The sequence below is a fragment of the Pogoniulus pusillus genome, chromosome 15 (assembly GCF_015220805.1).
Source record: "Pogoniulus pusillus isolate bPogPus1 chromosome 15, bPogPus1.pri, whole genome shotgun sequence".
NCBI lineage: Eukaryota > Metazoa > Chordata > Aves > Piciformes > Lybiidae > Pogoniulus > Pogoniulus pusillus.
In genome coordinates this window covers 14,868,593-14,890,424 of record NC_087278.1, presented here as the reverse complement: position 1 = coordinate 14,890,424, position 21,832 = coordinate 14,868,593, and the positions used below count along the sequence as shown (strand labels likewise).

Sequence of the window (21,832 nt, the reverse complement as noted above, 5' to 3'; positions counted from 1 at the left end):
AAGCCATTAGGAAAAAGCAGCTGATTTTTCTCCCCCTATTTTCCCTGAGAACATCTCAGCTCAGAAGATACTCTAGCCTGTTTTATATAGCTATGTATCAAACATCTGTGAATACATGGCATGTCAGGGACTTCTTTGCTATCATGGTTCTCAGTTTCTGTTGTCCTTCCCAACCTCTTTTGCAGATTGGCAGTGCAGGCTAAACAGTGGCCAGCAACAGCTTAAACCACACTCCATTCCATTACACCTTCTCCCTCCCTAAGCAGTAATGTGCACCTGTATTTGGCATTGGAGTGTGCAATTACATATCCTTTCTGTTTGCAAAATGCAGTTTTCTTTTTAATAAGCCAGCCCTTGGAATACTTGATAAGTGAATAGGAATCCATCCCTGCTCCAGAATCAGTGGGAGCTTTGGCAGTTAAGACCCTTGAAATACTTAGTTTCAAAATATATTTCAGATGCTGCCTATCATCTGGGTGGCTGGAAGATAAATCCTCCTCCTAACAGTGCCTCTAGTAATAGAGCAGTAAGGCTGCCTGTAGTACGTTTCAGATTGCTTGTAGATAATTTGTCTCACCAAGATCCAGAGGTAACTTTGCAGACTAAAGTGTGAGACTTCTTCTCTCACATTTCTGAGATGTTACCCATAACGACATCCACAGCAACTGCTAGCTCATTCACTGTCTCGGCTAACACGATTTCCTGCTCCAGTTCCCAGAGTTAAGTTCACAAAAATAATCTTCCTGTATTGTTTAGGTTCACATTCCCCAGTTTCTGTCTGTTGAAACCAAACTGGTATTTATGTTATTCTCCCACTTCCTGGGCTAATTTAAGAACTGTCACGTTTGATCTCATATTCTCTATTCCCTTGCAATTTCACACATTCCACCAGATACCTCCAAATTACACTACTGTTGTTAAGTAACAACCAGTATTGAAAGAAGAGTTGTGCAGCAGCTACCTGTTTAGCTTCTATTTGGTCTCTTTAGCTACCATACCATAGAATCACAGAATCAACCAGGTTGGAAGAGACCTCCAAGATCATCCAGTCCAACCTAGCACCCAGCCCTAGCCAGTCAACTACACCATGGCTAGTTGACTGTATAGGGCTCATCCAGGCTTTTTTTTTAACACCTCCAGCAATGGCAACTCCACCATCTCCCTGGGCAGCCCATTCCAATGGCAAATCACTCTCTCTGTGAAAACTTCCTTCTAACATCCAGCCTAGACCTCCCCCAGCACGAATTGAGACTGTGTCCCCTTGTTCTGTTGCTGGTTGCCTGGGAGAAGAGACCAACTCCCACCTGGCTACAGCCTCCCTTTATGTAGTTGCAGACATCAGTGAGATCTGCCCTGAGCCTCCTCTTCTCCAGGCTAAACAACCCCAGCTCCCTCAGCCTCTCTTCATAGGGTTTGTGTTTCAGGCCTCTAAACAGCTTCATCACCCTTCTCTGGACACAATCCAGTATCTCAACATCTCTCTTGAATTAAGGAGCCCAGAACTGGACACAGTACTCAAGATGTGGCCTGACCAGTGCTGAGTACAGGGGAAGAATAACCTCCCTTGTTCTACTGGCTACACCGTTCCTGATACAGGCCAGAATGCCATTGGCTCTCTTGGCCACCTGGACACACTGCTGGTTCATGTTCAGCTACTATTTACCAGTATCCCCAGGTCCCTTTCTTCCTGGCTCCTCTCCAGCCACTCTGTCCCCAGCCTGTAGCGCTGCTTAGGGTTGTTGTGGCTAAAGTGCAGAACCCTGCACTCAGCCTTGTTAAATCTCATCTCATTGGCCTCTGCCCACCCATCCAGCCTGTCAAGGTGCCTCTGCAGGGCTCTCCTACCCTCCAACTGCTCCTAGCTTGGTGTCATCTGCAAACTTACTGATGCTGGACTCAATCCTCTCATCCAGATCATCAAGAAAGATATTGAACAGCTTCTGTTTGGTCTGCTGTTTTCCAGAAAGTGTGAAAGAATTTGAGTAGTCACATAGGAACCTCTCCTGTTTAGCTGCCTCTTTCACTGTGGCTGTATTTTTGGGCAGTGCTTTTGCAATCACAGCACTTTGTCCCTGTAGTGATTGTTGATTGTGTTAACTTTAGTATTTTTGTACTGTTATTTAGTTCCTTAAAGTCTTTTTGGAGTCCTCTCAGTCCCCCTTTTTTTCTATAAAGTCTCACTGCGTGTAGCAACATAATTGACATTTACTTCACCCATTTGTCGTGGTCATGGACTTACAGAATTGTTTGGGCTGGAAGGGACCTTAAAAAGTCATCTCGTTTAACTCCTCTGCAGTGAGCAGGAGGGCCATGAAGAAGATCAGAGGGCTGGAGCACCTCTCCTGTGAGGACAGGCTATGAGAGTTGGGGTTCTTCAGCGGGGAGAAGAGAAGGCTTTGAGGAAACCTTGGAGTGGCCTTCCAGTGTCTGAAAGGGACTACAGGAAAGCTGGGGAGGGACTCTTTACAAAGTCTTGTAGTGACAGGATGGGGAGTAATGGGTTTCAGCTGCAAGAGAGTAGATTTAAACTAGATATTAGGAAGAAGTTCTTTACAGTGAGGATAGAACAAGTTGCCCAGGAAGGTTGTGGATGCTCCCTCCCTGAAGGTGTTCAAGGCTAGCTTGGATGAGGCTTTGAGTGGCCTTTTCCAGTGGGAGGTGTCCCTGCCTATGGCAGGGTGTTGGAACTAGATGATCTTTGAGGTCATTTCCAATCTAAACCATTTTATGATTCTATGACCTTAAGTTGGATCAGACTGCTCAGAGCCTATGTCAACCTGACCCTGAGTGTTTCCAATGAAGGGACTTCTGTCACCTCTCTGGACAACCTGTGACAGTGTTTTGCCACTCTCATTGTCAAAAACATATATTCCTTATATTTATTTCAAATCCCCACTTTTAGTTTAAGTCAAGGGTATCCCTTGTCCTACTGTAACAGGCCTTGCTAAAAAGTCTGTCCTTATCTTTCCCGTATGCCCCCTTTAAATACTGAAAGACTGCCAAAAAGTCTTCCCCAGAGTCTTCTCTTCTCCAGGTTCAACAACCCAATCTCTCTCAACCTGTCTTCATAGGAGAGGTTGTCTATACCTCTAACAATTTTTGTGTCCCTCCTCTGGACTCAGTGAAACAGGTCCATGGTTGTCTTGTGCCATGAGCTCCAGAGATGAGTGCAAAACTCCAGATGGTGTCTCATGAGAGTAGAGTGGAGGGGAACAATCACCTCCCTCAAACTGCTGTCAATGCTTCTTTTAATGCAAGACTCACTTGGCCTGGGCTGCAAGTGGACATTGTTGGCTCATGTGCAGCTTTTCATCCAACAGTACTCCCAAGTCCTTCTCTGCAGAGCTGCTATCCTTTATATAGCCTTCAGTTATTTCTTCAGTATACTTCTCATCTACCAGAAATTTACAAGTGCAGCAAGAATATGTCCTGACAAAGGACAGGTTCTAAGGTTACAGCTTCAAGCACACCTAAGCCTGTACTTCTCTCATGACTTCCTCAGGACTTCTTCAGTCTGTGTCCATGAATCTTCCCCATCTCTCTGATCCTTTTCACGTGCTGCAGAGGCATAGATGAACGGTTCTGCATAACAGCCAGCAAGAACTTCATCCCTTGAAGGAATGACATGCTGAGGTTTGTGGTAGAGGCTGTGTTTTCCCTTTCCATTTGGAACAGAAAAAAAAACCACCAACCACCTTACATGCTTCTAACAAGTATCTTAAGTCAGAAATGACAGTTGTTTACAACAATACTGAAAACAAACTAACTAAACCTCCCCAAACAAGCAAAAAAAAATGAACAAACAAAACCAAAACACAAAGATTCCACTGAAACAGAAGTCCAAAGAAATGCAGCAGATTTTGGCAGGGCATTAATACAGGCTGAAATCTGTGGTTCTCAGGCTTCACTGTCACTCACAAAGTGAAGCTAGCTTTAATTTTAGCTACATTTTACTCTGCATCCTGTAAATGCATTCATCACAAGAAGTAACTGTGTTGGGAGGCAAGAAACTCTCTTCCTTATGGCGCTCCACTGTGGTCTTTGGTAGTATGAATCAACATATTAGCTCCCTCTGCTTAAAGGAGGGAGTAAAGTAATCTTTGTTAAGTGTGGCTCACAAAGGTTATTTACTTACTGTTGAATGACTTCCCATTGCATACAGACCAGGAAGCTTTTGGCATTAGTGAGCTTTCCATTACCTTGACAGCTGCACTGATTTATCGCTAAGGCAAGACTGAGAATGCAAAAAAAAAACAGCGGCTGTGGAAAGTATGATTAGATTAATGGTGATAGGCTCCACCTGGACACTGAGAGCTTGTTTTGTGAAGGATGTAAGAGGTGTAAAAAACTTGCAACATTTTGGAAAAGAACTCATACCCAATCACACCTGTGAAGACATTTGGAAGTTGCAACTTCAGTAGTGGAAATGTGCACCCACACTGCAGTGACAGACAAAAAGGCATCCTCAGAAGGCTCTTTGTGGAAGTGCTCATTTCATCTTGTTACCCAGGTTTTGCTGGAAGGGAAGGTGTGAAATTAGACCCCCTTAGAAAATGAAAGTACTTTGCAGTTCTCTTGCTTCTCATCAAGTATGTAATACTAAAATCTGGAAACCTGTTTCTCAAAACTGCACATCGAAACACCAGCTCAACATTATTTCCAAAGGAACCAGATAACTGCTCAGTCATTGAAGTTATTTACTGGTTTGGGACTCAGTGACTACAACTGATGATTTTTATTGTTGTAGTGAACAATATTTACATTTAAAAAATACAATCAAACAATGACCGAAAAAAAATAATTGTTGTGTGTTGTTTTTTTCTCCTACTCTTTTGCTGTTATTTGTGAAGAAATAATTTTTTTTGTGAATGTTTCCAATTTGCTGAACTACTCATTGAAATAAAAGGTTCAAAGAGATTGGGTCTAGCTTGGCTTTCAGACAATTCACGAGGCAGTTCCCAGTGCCCTCATACATCTGTTTTTCTTACCAACACTTGTGTTTAAGAGAGCAGAAAGTGCTTTTTTCATTACAGTTTTTCTTATGCTCTCTGTAAAGTGTATGCTATGGAAAGTCTCATGGTATGAAACTCGAGATTCAAACCATTTGCAGATCAGTACAGCCAAGTCTTAATATACACTTCCATTCAGTTTCTGAACTCTTATACTTTGCTTGATCCAAACTTGTGTTCTAGGTTACCCCTTTTAATCAGCTGATGAAGTAAGTGGCTGGCGCCAGAAGAGAAAAGAGCCAACTTCAGAAGGCCAGGCTAGCAAAACAGATTTGGTTTGTTCTGGAAAATACAAAGTAGTAGAATGGCTGTTTCCTAGGTTAAGAAGTGAAGGAAAACCCCAGACCTCATTAGTATGTTGATTTTTTTTTCCTACCTGTGTAGTTCAACATGACAGTCCTGTATGGTCTCATGTTGTAACTGCGTAAAATGCAATATTGGGAAATGGCACCAGGGAAGCCCACACAAACGCAAGACTGTTCCTAGGTAAAAAAGGAAAAAGGCACAAGATAAATGTATGATGCATTTGTAACTCTGAGCTTGTAAGCTGGAGAAATAGATAAAGGTAAATCAGAGGAACAGCTTTTTATAAAAAGAGTAGAGGTGTCTAATAAATTGCTTTCTTGTGCATTATCCACCACAGATTTCACAGAGACATTAGAGAGGCTGGCCAAGTGCATCTCTATTTTGCTGAAAGCCTTGTCGTTATTTTGCAAACACCTCGGGCTGTCTGTTGAATTCAGTTCCTCAACTTCCAGCTTTAGGTTTGCAACAGGTGTTTCTGATACACAGTTTCATACTGCTTTTCCCAAGAATCATAGAATCAACCAGGGTGGAAGAGACCTCCAAGATCATCCAGTCCAACCCAGCACCCAGCCCTAGCCAGTCAACTGAACCATGGCACTAAGTGCCCCATCCAGGCTTTTTTTTAACATCTCCAGCAATGGCAGCTCCACCACCTCCCTGGGCAGCCCATTCCAATGGCAAATCACTCGCTCTGTGAAGAACTTCCTCCTAATATCCAGCCTATACTTCCCCCAGCACAACTTGAGGCTGTGTCCCCTTGTTCTGTTGCTGGTTGCCTGGGAAAAGAGATCTACGTCACCTTGCTACAGCCTCCCTTTAGGTAGTTGTAGACAGCAATGAGGTCACCCCTGAGCCTCCTCTTCTCCAGGCTAAACAACCCCAGCTCCCTCTCCTCATAGGGTTTGTGTTCCAGGCCTCTCAACAGTTTTGTCACCCTTCTCTGGACATGTTCCAGTATCTCAACATCTCTCTTAAATTGAGGAGCCCAGAATTGGACACAGTTACTCTGATTGCCTCCTATGACTCTTTCACTTTCACCACCTGCCAAAATCTCTTACCTCAAATTCCTGTGTTTTCAGTTCTTCTGAGGCGGATTCCTGTGTTTTCAGTTCTTCTGAGGCAGTGTGGGAGAATAAATGAGCTTAATGCTATTCCTTCACTGGAGAGGTATGTAGCTCTGTGAACTGATGGTCTTTTTTCCTTCATATCTGCAACAATTCTGATGTTAACTCTCCCATTTTGTTCATAAAATACACTTTTATAACACATAGACATACACCATATTCAGAAATTACAGCACTGCACACATATTTTGCTCTATTAAATCCCTATCCACTGAGCAGCTGAAAATAATTCCATCTGTACTTAGCTAACTTACCGTATTAAAAATAATGCATTTCTAGCTACTATAACATTGAGCATGGCAGTAATTAGATTATTTCTTTTTGTTGTGGAATGGCAGACAAAAACTGAGGAAGCCAGATCTTCTTATTTGTTGTAGTTTTAGAGATTAAGGTAAATAAATTTCAAGTACATGGAATTTACTGTAAAATCTCCTTGGTAATCTCATTTTAACCAGAGTGCTCACTGGAAAGGCCACTTACACATACGTCCATTAGACTTCTCCCACAAAACAGAATCAAATGGATGTTCCTGCCACTTTCTGCAACACCAATAAATATTCCCAAAATACATCCAGACCTTGCAAAATCCTCCCCCACATCTGTTTCAAATCATCACTTCATAATTTATGGTACATCTCCCACTCCAGAAACCATTTGGACTTCATACAAAAAGATAAGGCTCCCTCCTGTTTGGCCCAGATATAGTTTATACCAAAGAGTAATCAAATGCTATCCTAATTTATATAATGAACAAGGCAGATCAGTAGGTTTTGTAAACTCAAGGATTGGTGGTTCATGGAAAGTAAGAATGATGAAATCAGGCAATCAGTGGATGCTTTGCCAGATTTTAGTAGGAGCAGCTGGAATGAACACCTTTAAAGTCTTGCCTATGACATTCACCTCTTGCAAGCTTTTGCTCCTTCTGATAGTCTCTAGTAGCTTGATCTTCCTAAGATAAAAGGTTTAAAAGCCCTTTTCCCTCAAATCTACTTTGGTTTCCTACTGCTAATGGTTTCTGGTCACTGTAGAAATTACAATCTGCTGCTCCACTCCATTTAATACCTGTCACAAACCATCTATACTTGAGTTCTCTACTGTTTTGGTTTGGTTTTCCTTCATTTGCATTTGTCTTCCTACAGTCTTCCTGCCTTTGTGTCACCATAAACACCTTTTCTCCTCATATTGCTTCCTCACCTCCTGGTAAAATGTCACCATCCAGATCTCTGTAAAGCAAGGAATTTATATGACTGTTGTGGTTTAACATGATGGCAACTGAGTGGGCAACTAAGCCCCACCCAGCTGCTCACTCACACCTCCCTGTTGGGGAGAATTGGAAGAATAAGAATGAGAAAACTTGCAGTTTGAGATAAAGACAGTTTAGCAGGTAAAGCAAAAGCCTTGCATGCAAACAAAGCAAAACAAGGAATTTATTCATCACTTCCCATCGGCAGGCAGATGTTCAGCCATGACCAGGAAAACTGGGTTTCATCACACTTAATGCTTACTTGGGAAGACAAAATGCCATCAATCTGAACCTTCCCCTCACCTTCATTCCCCTGCTTTATATGATGAATATGATGTCACTGAGTATGGAACATCCCTTTGATCAGTTGGATTGGCTGTCTCAGCTGTGTCCCCTCATACTTGTGCACGCCCAGCCTACTCACTGGCAGGGCAGTATGAGAAGCAGAAAAGGCCTTGACCCCCCGTAAGCACTGCTCAGTGGTTACAAAAACATCTCTGCATTATCAAAATCAGCACAAACCCAAAGCATAGCCCCATGCCAGCTGCTATGAAGAAAATGATCCCCCACAAAGCCAGCACAATGACTATACATAAGGCCCACGCTGCATGACTCCTAAACCACTTTTCACATTATTTTCTTCAATCAGCATTGTCCCCCACCGAATACCCTTTGGTTTCAGTTTGCATTGAACACTGCAGTCCCAGTGATGCACAACTTCTTGGTACTCTCATTCCTTTGCTACTTTTCTTAGCACTTACAAGCCCTGCCTGCAAACCAGGACCCTTTGTTTCAAACTCAGTGGACACAGAACAAAGGGAGCCAGAAAAGATGGTCCTTGTCTCTCTCTACTAAACAGCCAAAGTACAAATCCTGGTTTTGGAGCTGGCCCATTCAGCTTTGCCTCAGGGATATTTGCACCATTGTGTGTCACAGTGCAGCTGTGCCCTGAGTAAACTTTAAAAGACCATTGCACAGACTTGCGACAGGCAGACATAATAGAGAGACATGAAACACTTGAAAAGCCTTACTTGTCAAGAAAAAAAGAGAAGTTTTTTTAAGGATAATGTTTGAAAGAGAAGCAATTTAGTCCAAAAAAAGGCAAACCTGTGTCACAACCTCGATAAAATTTCTGGCAGTGGGATACACCAGCATGGAAATCTCCTTCCAAGAACAGTAACAATCCCCTTCTTGAGAACTTTAAGGCTCACATAGTCCAGGCACAGAGCAGAATCCAAGTAACAACATTAGATGCCACAAAAGGCTACTGCTGCTGATTCGGTGACAGGAGAAATAAACTGACAGCTCCGGTGTTACTAAGGTATTTCTTATTCACAGCTCAGCTGTCTTTTACATTTACATTCAGTACAGGATGCTGATGTGGTGTTTTCTTCTGTACTCTCATGTGGATTTTAAGCTGAAAAAACCCAACCACTCATAAAAAAAAGACTGAATTGCTAACATGGATACATTAGTTGGTTATTTGATATTATCATATCATATCATACCATAATGGAAATAATAGAAATTGTTTCCCTTCCTTCTAAAATGGAAAAGAAGAGACAGGCAAATCAGAAATGGCCTCTGAACCCCACAGAGCTGGGGATGTTTAGCCTGGAGAAGAGGAGGCTCAGGGGTGACCTCATTGCTGTCTACAACTACCTGAAGGGAAGCTGTAGCCAGGTGGGGGTTGGTCTCTTCTCCTGGGCAAGCAGCAACAGAACAAGGGGACCCAGTCCCAAGTTGTGCTGGGGGAAGTATAGGCTGGATGTCAGGAGGAAGTTCTTCACAGAGCAAGTGATTTGCCATTGGAATGGGCTGCCCAGGGAGGTGGTGGAGTCACCATCCCTGCAGGTGTTCAAGAAAAGCCTGGATGAGGCACTTAGTGCCATGGTCTAGTTGACTGGATAGGGCTGGGGGATAGGTTGGACTGGATGATCTTGGAGGTCTCTTCCAACCTGGTTGATTCTATGATTCTATGGGTGTTCAGCTCCGTAGTCGTGGCTGGCACATGCTCCTGAGCAGCCAAGTTTTCGATATAGATAAAAGCATGACTAACTGCAGTCTTCCTTCTCAGGTGTCACAACAGTAGGCATTAGCTAGGCTGAGCTCAAAGCATTAGAATAACTATCCAAGCAGTAGTGGGACAGCATATGTCTGCTTGATGACTTGGTGGGGCTGGAGCTCAATAGCCAAAAGCCACCTCTAAAACTGTCCTCTCTAGGTGCTCATTCCAGATACCGAGGCTGAGTCCCAAGGGTGAATGCAGGGTAAACAGTAAAGAACTGAGAAGTTAATGTAAAAGAGGATTTCAGCCATGTCTCCCGATAACCTTTTTGTTTAGCTATGGGAAAGCCATAGGACAGAGTCATCCTATCCTGTGGAAGAAGTTAAAAAGGCACGAGCTGCAGCTACTGCTGACGTTTGGTTAGGAGAGTTACTGGATCGAGTAGCTGCAATTTGAGCCCAAACTCTTTCCTTCTCTGGTTCTTTTCAGCGATATTTTATGCAATGTTAAATTAAGGTCAGATAAAGGACATGTGAGTAGTGTCCTTGCCAGTGGAAACCACAAGTTAACTATTAAATTTTCTTTCATAAAAAGACTTTCTCTTTAAAAGTCCATTTAAGGAACTTGTGAGACTTAGAACAGTATTTGTACACACATCTGAAGAGTGAATCAAAATTCTGTGTGCTCTGTCTTGTTAGTGAGGGTTACCTGCACACAGGCTCCACACGATTCAATGTGAATCCACCGGAGACCTTTGTTGTTCATTCTGACTCCATTTATATCGTCTTGAGCATAGACCACACACCTACACATTAGCATAATCTAGGAAAGCACAACCCAGTCTTTTACATACATCAGGCCTTGTTTTTCTCAGTAACCAGGTGTCCCACTCTCTTTCCTCCCCCATGGAAGGAATCCTTAAGCTGTGGGAATCAAGGTCAAAATGGTCACACACTGCCCAATGTTATTCCTTCTCACGTTGCATTCCCACACTGTCTGAAGCCAGTTGTGGTTCCGTTCTAGCACATTAGTTGAATGCATACAGTGGGAATATCTTACTTTGGTTTATGTTATTGCAGTTTGCAAAACTTAACACTAATAGCCCAATTTCATGCAATTATCTGAATGCAAAACATTGTTCTGTTGAATTCCCATGGCCTAATACTACTAGTTCTCTGGCATGTCTCCCTTTCAATTATGAACTGAGGTCTGCACATCAGATGAGATGCTGTTACTGAAAAATTAATCCTTTCTTTAAAGGTTATTTTCAGTGGTCTTCTGCCATAGAGGCTATTTTTATTGTCTGCAACCAAAGGCACTTTTAGGAAATCTGATTTAAAGATCATAGGCCTGCAATATATATACTTTAGCTACAGTGGTTTGTTGTGTTATTGTGGTAATAACCCAGTTATCTTTGCACTATAATTGTACCTTTACATGTCTCTCAGGCTGCACAGAAAGGGCAAAGTAGAATCATAGAATCAGTCAGGGTTGGAAGGGACCGCAAGGATCATCTAGTTCCAACCCCCCTGCCATGGGCAGGGACACCCTACCCTAGATTAGGCTGGCCAGAGCCCCATCCAGCCTGGCCTTAAAACGTCTCCAGGGAAGGGGCCTCAATCACCCACCTAGGCAACCCATTACAGGGTCTTACCACTCTCAAGAACTTCTTCCTCACGTCCAGTCTGCTGCTTGGGCAGCTTCCTTATATACCCCCCATTCCAGCTGTCCTTTCTTCCACTCCTTGTAGAGTTTCTTATTGTGTGACAGCATGTCCAGGAGCTCCTTGCTCAGCCAGGCAGGCCTCCTAACATTCTTCCCTGCTTTCCTCTTCCTAGGCATGCATTGCTCCTAGACACAAGTGTGGCTTTATGAATGCACAGGGGTGGGGAAGAAAAGAGAAAGGCCATACAGAGAATTACATCCTTTTTTCTTCCATGTATAACACAGCTAACACAGTTTTGGAAGGCAGGCAATAGATGATATTAACATTAGATTAATGCCAACTTGCTGTTCAAGTCTGAGTATTCAGAACTCATTAGGCTAAGGGACCATACATGTCTGGGTTTGTATTTCATTTTCCCTTTTGGCAGTCCTTACAGTTTGCATCTTCAAGTTTTACTCCATGACATAGAAAAAAAAAGATTTTTTTTTTCTTCTAAAATGCATTCCCAAGTTTTTTATTAAATTATATGACTCCAGGATTTAAGACTTAAAGACAAATACCAAATAACCTGAGAGTTACAAGACAATGTGCTGAGTTCCCCAAATCAAGTTAATGAACTAACCTAGTCATAGATCTGCCTTTTTGGATAGAAGCAAGCGGATAACATTGTGCTGTGGAGTATACTTCCTTGAAGCTTCAGAAGGCTTGACTTCTGCTCTACTACATCCCTCTCCTTTCCTGTTCCTCTGGAATACCTATCCTGCATTTCCTCATTTGTGCTCAATGCTTGCTTGCTTATAAAACTCTCCACTTTGGTAAGAGGAAATTATTCTTACATCTGCTTTGGAAAGAACTTCCATTTCTTTGACTCAACCAGGATGAATGCAGTAGATACTTTTTAAGTGAAGCAACATGTATGCATTTAGTTGAAATTCAATCTCTAATTCTTTTGTTGTGATTAGAAATAAGTAACACACATTTCATGGCAAGATAGGGCAGACATGAGCCTCTGGCCTTGCTTCTTCTGTCTGTAGAGGATGGCCTTCATAACTAGGTCCCTTCTTGTAATTAGTAACATTAGGTGAAATGAATGGTGACACATTTTGGGTACCCATGATTTGAAATAGTACATTCCCTTTTCATTTTTTCTGCTTGAAATGTCTTCCCCCCTGCCCAAAGGTACAGCTTTCTATCCAGACAGTACAATTTCTCTTCCTTATAAAAGCCACACATTTAAATGACATCATTATTTAGGTCTGCAAATGAAATGACCTTCATCAAAGAAAATTAACTGGAGAGATTATATTTGGGATATTAAAGGGTGAAAAATAAGCAGAAAAACAGGGTGAAGAACAAGTAAGATTTTACACAGGAGAGCGATAAAGAACAAATTTATTTTAGCTTGCATTTCACCTGTAAAAGGTGATTATTTAGTCACACATGCTGATATATAAACATAGTTACTTCATTACTAATTACTTTTAAGGAATACTTTAGACAGTAAGGCAAGATTCTCCCATCTTATTCAGGCTGGCATGTTTTATAGTAGCCCCTTCTCTTTGCACCTGCAGGCATGGCCATACTGGTGGTCCTGGGCAGCCTGATCTAGTTGGAGTTGTCCCTGCTCACTGCAGGGACATTAGACAAGATGACCTTTGAGAGTCCCTTCCAACCCAATGCTATCTGTGAATCAGTGCTAGCCCAGAAGAAATCTTGGAGAACACAGAATTTATTTTGTGCTATATGTCAGCTATGTCCACTGCAGACACCAAAAAGTAAAAATATTTATCGTCTAAGGATCCTTTCACCTTGTCTGCTTTGTTAGAGCTGGCACAGTCGCTGGCTCCTTGCAGAGGATCAGACAGACACAGCTAATTTGTCTACTCACTTGTACAGGGAATCACTCGTGATAATGGTTTCCTCTCATTAAGCTGCTCTGAGAATTAACTGATAGCGATGCAGGCCATGTCAATCATTTAGCATCATGAACAAGATAGAAATAAGTGGACTGGCTGCCTCTGTGCTGCAGTACTTCTTTCTCATGTGACTGTCTGGAAATTCTGCTGCCCTGAATCTCTGGTTTCTAGTGAACGTATAGGAATGCACCAGCCTCTTGCTTGGGGATGCATTTCTGAGGCACAGTATGGTGTATTATCCTTTCCAGCATTTATATCTTACATTAGAACTGTCAAGGCTATGCTGATTTAACCTTCCTATGCCCTTTAGGTTTTTGCAACACTCATTTTTAAATATATATAGATATGCATGCACACAAACATATATAAATGTGCAAGCATTTGATGCTCTATTTTTGGAGCAGAAACCAACATGAGCTGCCTAATGCCAAATAACTCTCCAGAATGCATGGCTATGAAATTCTGCATTAACAAAGATAGGACATAGAGGAAAAAAAAAGGAAAATCTTCAGATGAATGCATCTTTTCATTTCACACTTGCAAAGCACTACATAAACAGAAAATGATAAGAGATCAAAATGGACATTCTTAGTGCTTTTAAACTTGTATATCACAGAATGCATTTCATTATACTTTTTTTTTTTAATGTTCCACCCACTCTCTGGGACTAGAAATCTTTTAATAGCAAGAAGTTAGTTAATCTTTCTTTCATTAATATTCATATATGTGCCCCAGTTCTTACATATAAATCCAGTAATGAAGATTCACTGCTCCTGCAGCCGAATACTGTGCAGAACCAGGACCCTTCCGAGCTGGCAGCCCCACAGAAGACTGAAATGTGTGGCAGGCAAAAGGCATTCATGACACGCAGCTGCCTCACCTGCTTTCTGCTCTCTTAGCCCTTCTGTTAATCCCTTGGCTATTTGCACTGTACACTCAGTTGAGGGAGGGACGTGTTCTCACTGCAGTGGTGAGAGTAATAGGCAAGGACTTGTAATATACCTATCCTCTGTCTTGTAAAAGAGATTTTAATAATCTTTGCCAAGTTATTCAATCTTCTCATCTTTTGCATTATGAAATGTTCTCCATTTTATGAAAGGGAGACAATAGTGCTTCTCTTCTTCACAAAGATTCCTTACAACCATACAGTTTCTGGTTTCCATTTAGCACTAAATCAGTCTCTTTATGCAGCACCACACTGTGATGTATAAACCTAGCCTGAAACAGAATCTGAAGGCAGAAGAAACAGGAAGAAATAATCTAGTCTGGCTTCCACTAGGATTTTTCTCAGGGATTCCTGCATGAGGCTTCACGGTTTCAGTTGCCAAGGAAACAATTACCAATCTTTTCCATCCCTCACCATTCCTATCCCTTTTCCATTTTGTCATTTCTTGCTGCAGTAAAATATCTTGTCAAATGTCCTGGTCCCTCGCTCTAACATCCTCACACCCACCCTATAGAGAGAACAGGAAAGGGTGATGAGGATTCTTGCCTGAGAGTTCAGCCTGAAGCTTACCTCTTACCCTTGAATTCTGTGCTGCAGGTGGATGACCCTTTGAAAATGATCCTCTCAGCTGCAGACAGCTTATCAAATGCTGTATTGTTTGACTAACACAAGGTACGTTATTTTTTAAATTACCCAGCAGTGTGCTGCATGATACATTTTTGCTATCTTCCCCTTCACTGCAGCCTTAGCTCCACTACAGCCTGATGCAGAAATGCTTTGACAAAGAAACACACTTTATTGTAACATGCAGCTGAAAAGCAAAAGCAATAGTGAGGAAATGAAGGCACAAAGAGATGGAAAGATGTAGGAGGAAGATAGAAGGCACAAACCCTGCATCAGCTAGAGAATAAATTAGATGTAGTCAGAGCTGAAGATGAACTTTTGGAATCTCAGGAGGTTAAATTCAGGTACCTTCAGGCAAGTTGCAGAAGATCTGCATGGTCCCCTAAGGTCTAATGAGTCCCACCTGTATAAGTCACAGCTTCTGACAGCTGCACTGATTTTATGCTGTTAAATACAACTCTTGATCAGGGTGACTGAAAGGTGTCTCACCAATGTAAACTGAAAGGTACTCCCTCAAATTCAGTGCAATCAATTCCTTGGTGTGCTGAAGAGGGAAAACAAGCACACCAACTGCAGGGAAGGAAAGAATAGACAAGCAGTCACAAAAAGCAAACCTCAGAATATCAGCTGACCAAAGAAAAGTCAGAGATACATAGAAACTGAAATGTTCCACAGGTTCTGAGGATGGCGAAATCATGCATGCACACACAGAAGATATACTGCCATATATACAGCACCATCAAAACTCTCAGCACATCCATTAGATGTGGCACCAAAGCCACTGTGCCTCTGCTGGGACCTCCATGGGTCCATGCTTCAGGACAGGCTGTGGTAATGCATACTACAAAGCCTGGAAAATCTGCACCTTTGAGCCATTTGGGTCCATTTCTATAAGCTGATGCACCTAAATGTACCACAGCAGGATGCATGGATATTGAAATCCCTTGATGATGGCTTATGGTGGTCATAACAAAAGCAGTAAGAAAAATCTATGTGTGAAAAATGATGACGAAACCTAGTTATTTTGGTTAATGTCAAGAATATCTCCTTTTTCCTGTTGGCAGTTTCTCTGCCAGGCTGTGAAGAAGAGTATTAGAGGGAAGCAAATAGGAAGAAAATAGTGACAATGTACCAATACTATTTAAAATGCTACAGAGCTGTTAAAGAAGTATATTGGGTTCTAACTACCCACATACCCTCAGGCAGGCAAGTGTTAATTCTGCCGAAGTCCAGGGAGAATAAAGAAGACATTGAATTGCTGCAAACCACAGCTTGATGGAGAGGAGCAGACAAACAGCAATATTGGGATGAATCAGAGAAAGGCAGTCTTTAAGAGTGAATTGGTTTTGGCAGTTGACCTCAAACAGGTGTGTTTATGCTGTGCAAACTGTTGAAACAAAAGTGTTTTCTGTTAAGACTTACATACAAATGCTCTCTTTTTGTTTCACCTCACATTTCCTCTTCTGATTTTCTTCTTTTCCTGAAGAAACATCTTTCATTTCAAAAAAGTATATTCTTGAGCCCATTGGATAAGTTGTTGGCCCGAAGTGTGTTGGGTCAATATAGTGCAGAGCAGGGGCTGCTGGCTTCTCTATATACATGCTGAGTGCTGGATTCAACTACCCTGGAGAAGACTATGTGGAAAAAAATATCCCTAGATGGCAGTCCCAATAAGATGACTTAGTGTGCTGGCTGCCTAACAAGCTGTGCTTCACTAGTGTGAGAACTTGTTATTCCCAGAGCAGAAAAACAACAACTACATAAAAAACAAAACAGAACACCAAGAACAACCAAAAAACCCCAACAAAACCAACCAGCCAACCTACCAAAACAACCCAAAAGCCCAAACACCAACAAACAGGTAAACTGAGAAAGGTACTGTCACCTGAGCCTACTGTTTCTCCCACCAGGTTGTGCTGCGTAGTTCCCAGGCAACCGCTCTCCTGCTGCTGCCTGCCGCGGCCAGGCTGAGGGCAGGGAAGAGGGTATCGGTTTGCACAAAGAGAGTGATCCAGCTCCATGCAGAAACAGCACAATCTTCCTTTATTGCAGACTTGAGCAGATTAATCAAGCAAATGGCATCAGGTGGCAGAACCTGAGGGTTGTCTCTTCTCTGACCGCAACTACTCAAGTCACAGTCACACTACAGCACAGTTTGGCAGTGGGGTACGGGCATTAATGTCCACTCCACAGACCTGGCTGAAGATATGCTAGGTAGGCAAGAGCTCTCTGCTGCATAGGAAGCTTCAGAGAAATTCAGAGAGGATCCTGATTATGGAGGTATTTTGCCCTAATGAGCCTCTGGCACCAAGACAGACCTTTTATGCCCTCAGGATCAAAATTAGCTGATTTCACCAAATCTTCTCTAAGGCCTTGAATGCTTCAGATTCATCAATGCCATCCACTCAGCTAACATTTCCCTAAGAACTCCTAATCACATCTTTCACCTTCCCAAGACTAACTATCCCCTAGCTATCAGAGCATGCCCAGTCACTCTGCGTGACTGTCTTATAAAGACTGTCTTCTGTCTTCATTGTCAGCCCTCTGTCATCAGGAGTGATTTTATGTTTAAATTACAAATCTAATTGTTCTGTTAATGTATTAAGCAGTTTCTAGCATCACCCCAGTCTCCAGGAGCCTCTCCTGAACTCTTCACTGGCTCTCTGAGGTCAGTTGGCATCCTCTCAGTGTTGTTCACACAAGCTGTATTGATATTGCATGGTGTTCATTTTTAGACTCAAAATGGAAGCATACTACTGACTCATACACCTAACACAATTTCATAGACATTATTACTATGCAATTACCTTTGTCAACCAAATAGGTAGTCTCATCAAAGCACAAAAATCAGATTGGTTTGACAAGTTTGTTTATAGTTACCATAAAACTATGTCAGCAGCATTAATGATATTATTTCCCTTAGTTCTTTCTTGCCTGCATCCCATACAAGCTTTCTTTTACTTTCCCTAGAATTAAGCCCAGCCAGCCTGCAGTTACTGGGTTCATTCTCTGGGGCAAAATTAATACTAGTGGCTTCTTTAGTCTCTGTGCCTTTATTGTGTCCTGACCCCAGCTTTCTCTGACTGTCTCTGCCTTCACCCCCTTCACAAAATAGCACAAGTTTTGCACCTGGAGTGTGCTTAGGGGAAGTGCTTAAGCTTTGTTGCCCTCCCTTCCAGAGCACTGTGGAACTACTGCATGCATGAAATCCTGCTTTCTGGGAGGGCAGAGATCAAGAGAGAGGGTTGTGGGCACTTGCATGTCCACAGTACCACTGTGGTGCCTTCACAGTATCTCAGTCTGTCCCTCAGACAAATCATCTGGTCACAAGAGAAGAACAAACTGCGTGAAAAATGAGGGGTAAGTGAGGAGAGCAGAGTTGGAGAGTACTCCTGCGCTTGCTTAATGCTTCTCCTAACCTTTGCTCAAAAAGTTTAACAGTTCTGCACTGACTGATACCATAATACTATCCTGTTATCAGCAGCAAGGTTCAAATTATATAATTTCTCCTACCTGTAGGTCTACTCTAAAGTCTGCTGGAGTCTTTCTATTAGCATCAATTAGCATCAGATCAGAGTTTATCATTGAATTTCCCTGGAGGTGTATAAGATGCGTCACACTCATTGTCTTCCTTTTTGGGATGCTCAGCATGATCAGAGGGTCTCCTCTGCAGGAGAGCAGTCACAGTTGCATTTGCTTCTTCAGAGGAATTATGAGGTTTCTTTCCACTCTCCAGGTCCCTTTCATGCAGCATGCAGTTTTAGAACCACTGATGGGGTCTCCTTCCCACCAAGACAGATTCTCTGGTTGCAAGATTCCCCAGAGAATTCAAATAGATTTTTTCCCACAAGTCTTTAAAGAAAGCAGTGTTTACTCACCAGCAAACAGATTCAAGATCGTATGACTGTCCTGCCAGGCTAACTTGTCATGTGTCTGTATAAAGAGCATACATCAGGCCATGGAGAGCACATTGTGTGGTACAGAGGGCAGATACAGCAGAATCACTTTCGCATGATTATGATATCCAGCAACGTACTTCAAGTGCCCTTTGCCTATTAATAAATGGAGATAGAGGTTATAATAAACTAAAAAAGAACAAATGAACAAACAACACACCCCCAAAACAAACAAACAAACACACACACAAAAACCAACAAAATCAAAGCAAAACAAACCCCAACCCCAAAAAAAACCCCACAAACAAACACACAAAAAACCCTAAAACCCAACTGTTTCACAGTTTGGAGAATTAATGTAGTGACCCAGGCAAGCAAGTGGGATGGCTCAGTAAAGACAGCTCAGTGCAGAGCAGTTAAGACCATTGATAAGTCTGTTTATTGCAGAAAGAAAAACTGGGATGCTGGGAGAAAACAAATTAAAGAGGGAAGAAGAATAATGAGAGAAGGCAGCCACAGAAGGTTGAGCTTTATAGTAAACATATGCATTGCCCTGTGACCCTGTCTGTCTATAGTTAGAGGGCAAGGAGGCACATACCCTTACCTCACTGCAAGCAGAGTTTACTGAGAAAGGATCTGTTATTACAGATCTTTTCTCTGTAAACTCTGCTTGTTGTAAAGTAAGGTCATAGATGACAAATTTGGTTCAGGAAAACATTCTCAAAATTTTCATTAAATGTGAGAAGAAATAAATCATTATGAAAGGAACCCAAGTATTGTTTCTGCTGTTATGAAAGGAACTCCATTTGCTTCTAATGGGGCTGAAATCAGGATGCTGCCTTTGCAGCTGAGGTGAAACATATTGGAGGGGTGAAAAAAAATCTGAGTGCAATCAGCCTCTCACCTTCCTGACCAGTGATGTTCTTCATCTTCTTGAGCGCAGCCAGAAGCCTCTAGAGAGCAATGGATTTAAGAAGCCAGAGAACTACTGTTTTTGTTCAAAGGAAGGGCAGCTGAGATGGATGAATGGGCTCCCATGACCTTGTGCCATTCAGATTTTGTGTTCAAGTACTGCCATCAGTTTGCTGGGAATCTCACAATCCATGGTTCCAGTACCGGATGTATTGGAGCTGTTACCATCTGATATCCAACCGAGATACTATAAAATCCTCTGCACAGGAACTGAGCTGTTCCCTGCGATCAAAGGCAAGCCCTGTGATCAAAGGTATGTATTCAAGGATCTTTGACTCCTTCTAGAGAAAAATCACCAGTGATGCCCTTACTTGAGTTCTGAGTGAATATTATGCTTACTTTTGCTTTATCTCTAGTACCAACTACTTTTTAAACTGAAATCTTTGAGGATGTTTTTGTAATTGCTTCTATGTTCTCTGAATTCTTCTGCTGTCTGTTTCAGAGCTCCTGAAATGAATTTTAGTAGTATGGCCAGCAGGTGAATTGTCCCCTTCTACACAGCACTGGCAAGGCCATACTTTGGATACTCTGTTCAGTTTTGGGCCTCTCACTACAAGGACATTGAGAGTGTCCAGAGGAAAGCAATCAGAGGCCTTGAACACAAGTCTTTTGAAGAAATGCTGAGGGAACTGGGCTCATTTAGTCTTCAGAAGAGGAGGCTGAGGGGAAACTGTGTTGAACTCTAAAACTGCTTTAAAGAAGGTCGGAATGAAGCGGAGATTGGTCTCTTCTCATGTGCAGCAAGTGACAGGTTAAGAGGAAGTGGCCTGAAGTTGTGCCAGGAGAGATTCAGTTTGGATATCAGGAAAAAAAACCATCTTCATAGGAAGGGTTATCAAGCACTGGGTCAGGCTGCCCAGGGAGGTGGTGCAGTCACCATTCCTGGAGGTATTTAAAAGACACATGGATGTGGTGCTTAGCGACATGGTTCAGTGACAGTGGTTTGGTAGCAGCTGTGGGATTGTGAGCTCTAGGTGAGCAGTTGGACCTGATGGTCTCGAAGGTCACTTCCAACCTCAACAGTTCCATGATTCTGTGATTCAAAGTATAATGTCTCTGTCAGGGATGGAGTTAATTTTCTTCATGGCAGTCTGTATAGTCCCGTGGTTTGGACTTTTGTGCAAAAGAGTGCTGATAGTGTGCTGGTGTTTTAGCTGTTGCATTTACCAGTGCTGGCTCAAGGCCAGGGCCTTCCTCCTTTCTCGCTCTTCCCCCTCACTGTGTAGGCTGGGGGTGGGATGGCTGGGACAGCAGAACCTAAACTGACCAAAAGGATGTTCTATACCATATAGCATCATATTCAGCAATAAAAACCCGGGAGAAGGGGGAGATTCCAAAGCTGCTGCTGCTCAGGGACTGGCTGAGCATCAGTCTGCTGGTGGGAGGGGATGAGTGACTGCCCTTGCATCCCTTGTGGCTTTTCCTCCGTCTGAATCTCAACCCGGCCTTTTTCCACACCAATATATTTTAGTATTTTTACCATGCACAGCACTTAAAATTGGCACCCTGCACCCATCCCGCTTTACTTCTGGCGGGTGTACAGCAACTAGCACAACACACCGCCTGCAACTAACTTTTCGCTGCCACCAGGCCTAAGCCAGAATTCTAAAATCCCTTCGCTTCTTGGTGCTGACAGTGTGTACCTGGGGAAGCCGAACCGGGCCGGGCCGGGCCGAACCGAACCGAGCCGAGCCGCGCCGCAGCGGGAGCCGGAGCCGCAGCCGAGGGCGAAGGCCGAAGCCGAGCTCAGCCCAGCCGAGCCGAGGCGCGGCGGGGCGGGACGTGAGGCGGCCGCGGGCGCTTGGTGCCCTCTGCCGGTCGCCGGGACCCCTCTGCCGGTCGCCAGGACCCCTCTGCCGGTCGCCGGGACGCTGCGGCTCGGGAGCAGTCGGAGCCTGCGACCGTGGCCGTGCGGTGCAGTGCCCGGGGACACGGCTGCGCTGTTGAAGCCGGTAGACAAACGCTTTCCTCTGTACGCCGGTGGACTATTTCGTGCACACCCCGCTTTGGAGAGCGCTGCTCCAGAGGCCGTGTGGTAGCATCCAGTTGATTTTTACCAGGGGTTGGGCGTCCTTCCCTTTCTGTATTTTTTAGAGCAGTGGAAACTCACTGCTGCTGCAAA

At 43.1% G+C, this 21,832-nt stretch overlaps 1 long non-coding RNA gene across 1 annotated transcript; it reads right to left on the bottom strand.

Annotated features, from left to right (window-relative positions):
• Nucleotides 1–4,637: 4,637 nt before the first annotated feature.
• Nucleotides 4,638–17,346, bottom strand: LOC135181576 (uncharacterized). The gene is made up of 4 exons (XR_010304931.1): nt 16,728–17,346; nt 6,374–6,523; nt 5,386–5,491; nt 4,638–5,291 (listed from the first exon to the last, which is right to left on the bottom strand). It is a non-coding gene; the product is annotated as an uncharacterized LOC135181576 (long non-coding RNA).
• Nucleotides 17,347–21,832: the final 4,486 nt, after the last annotated feature.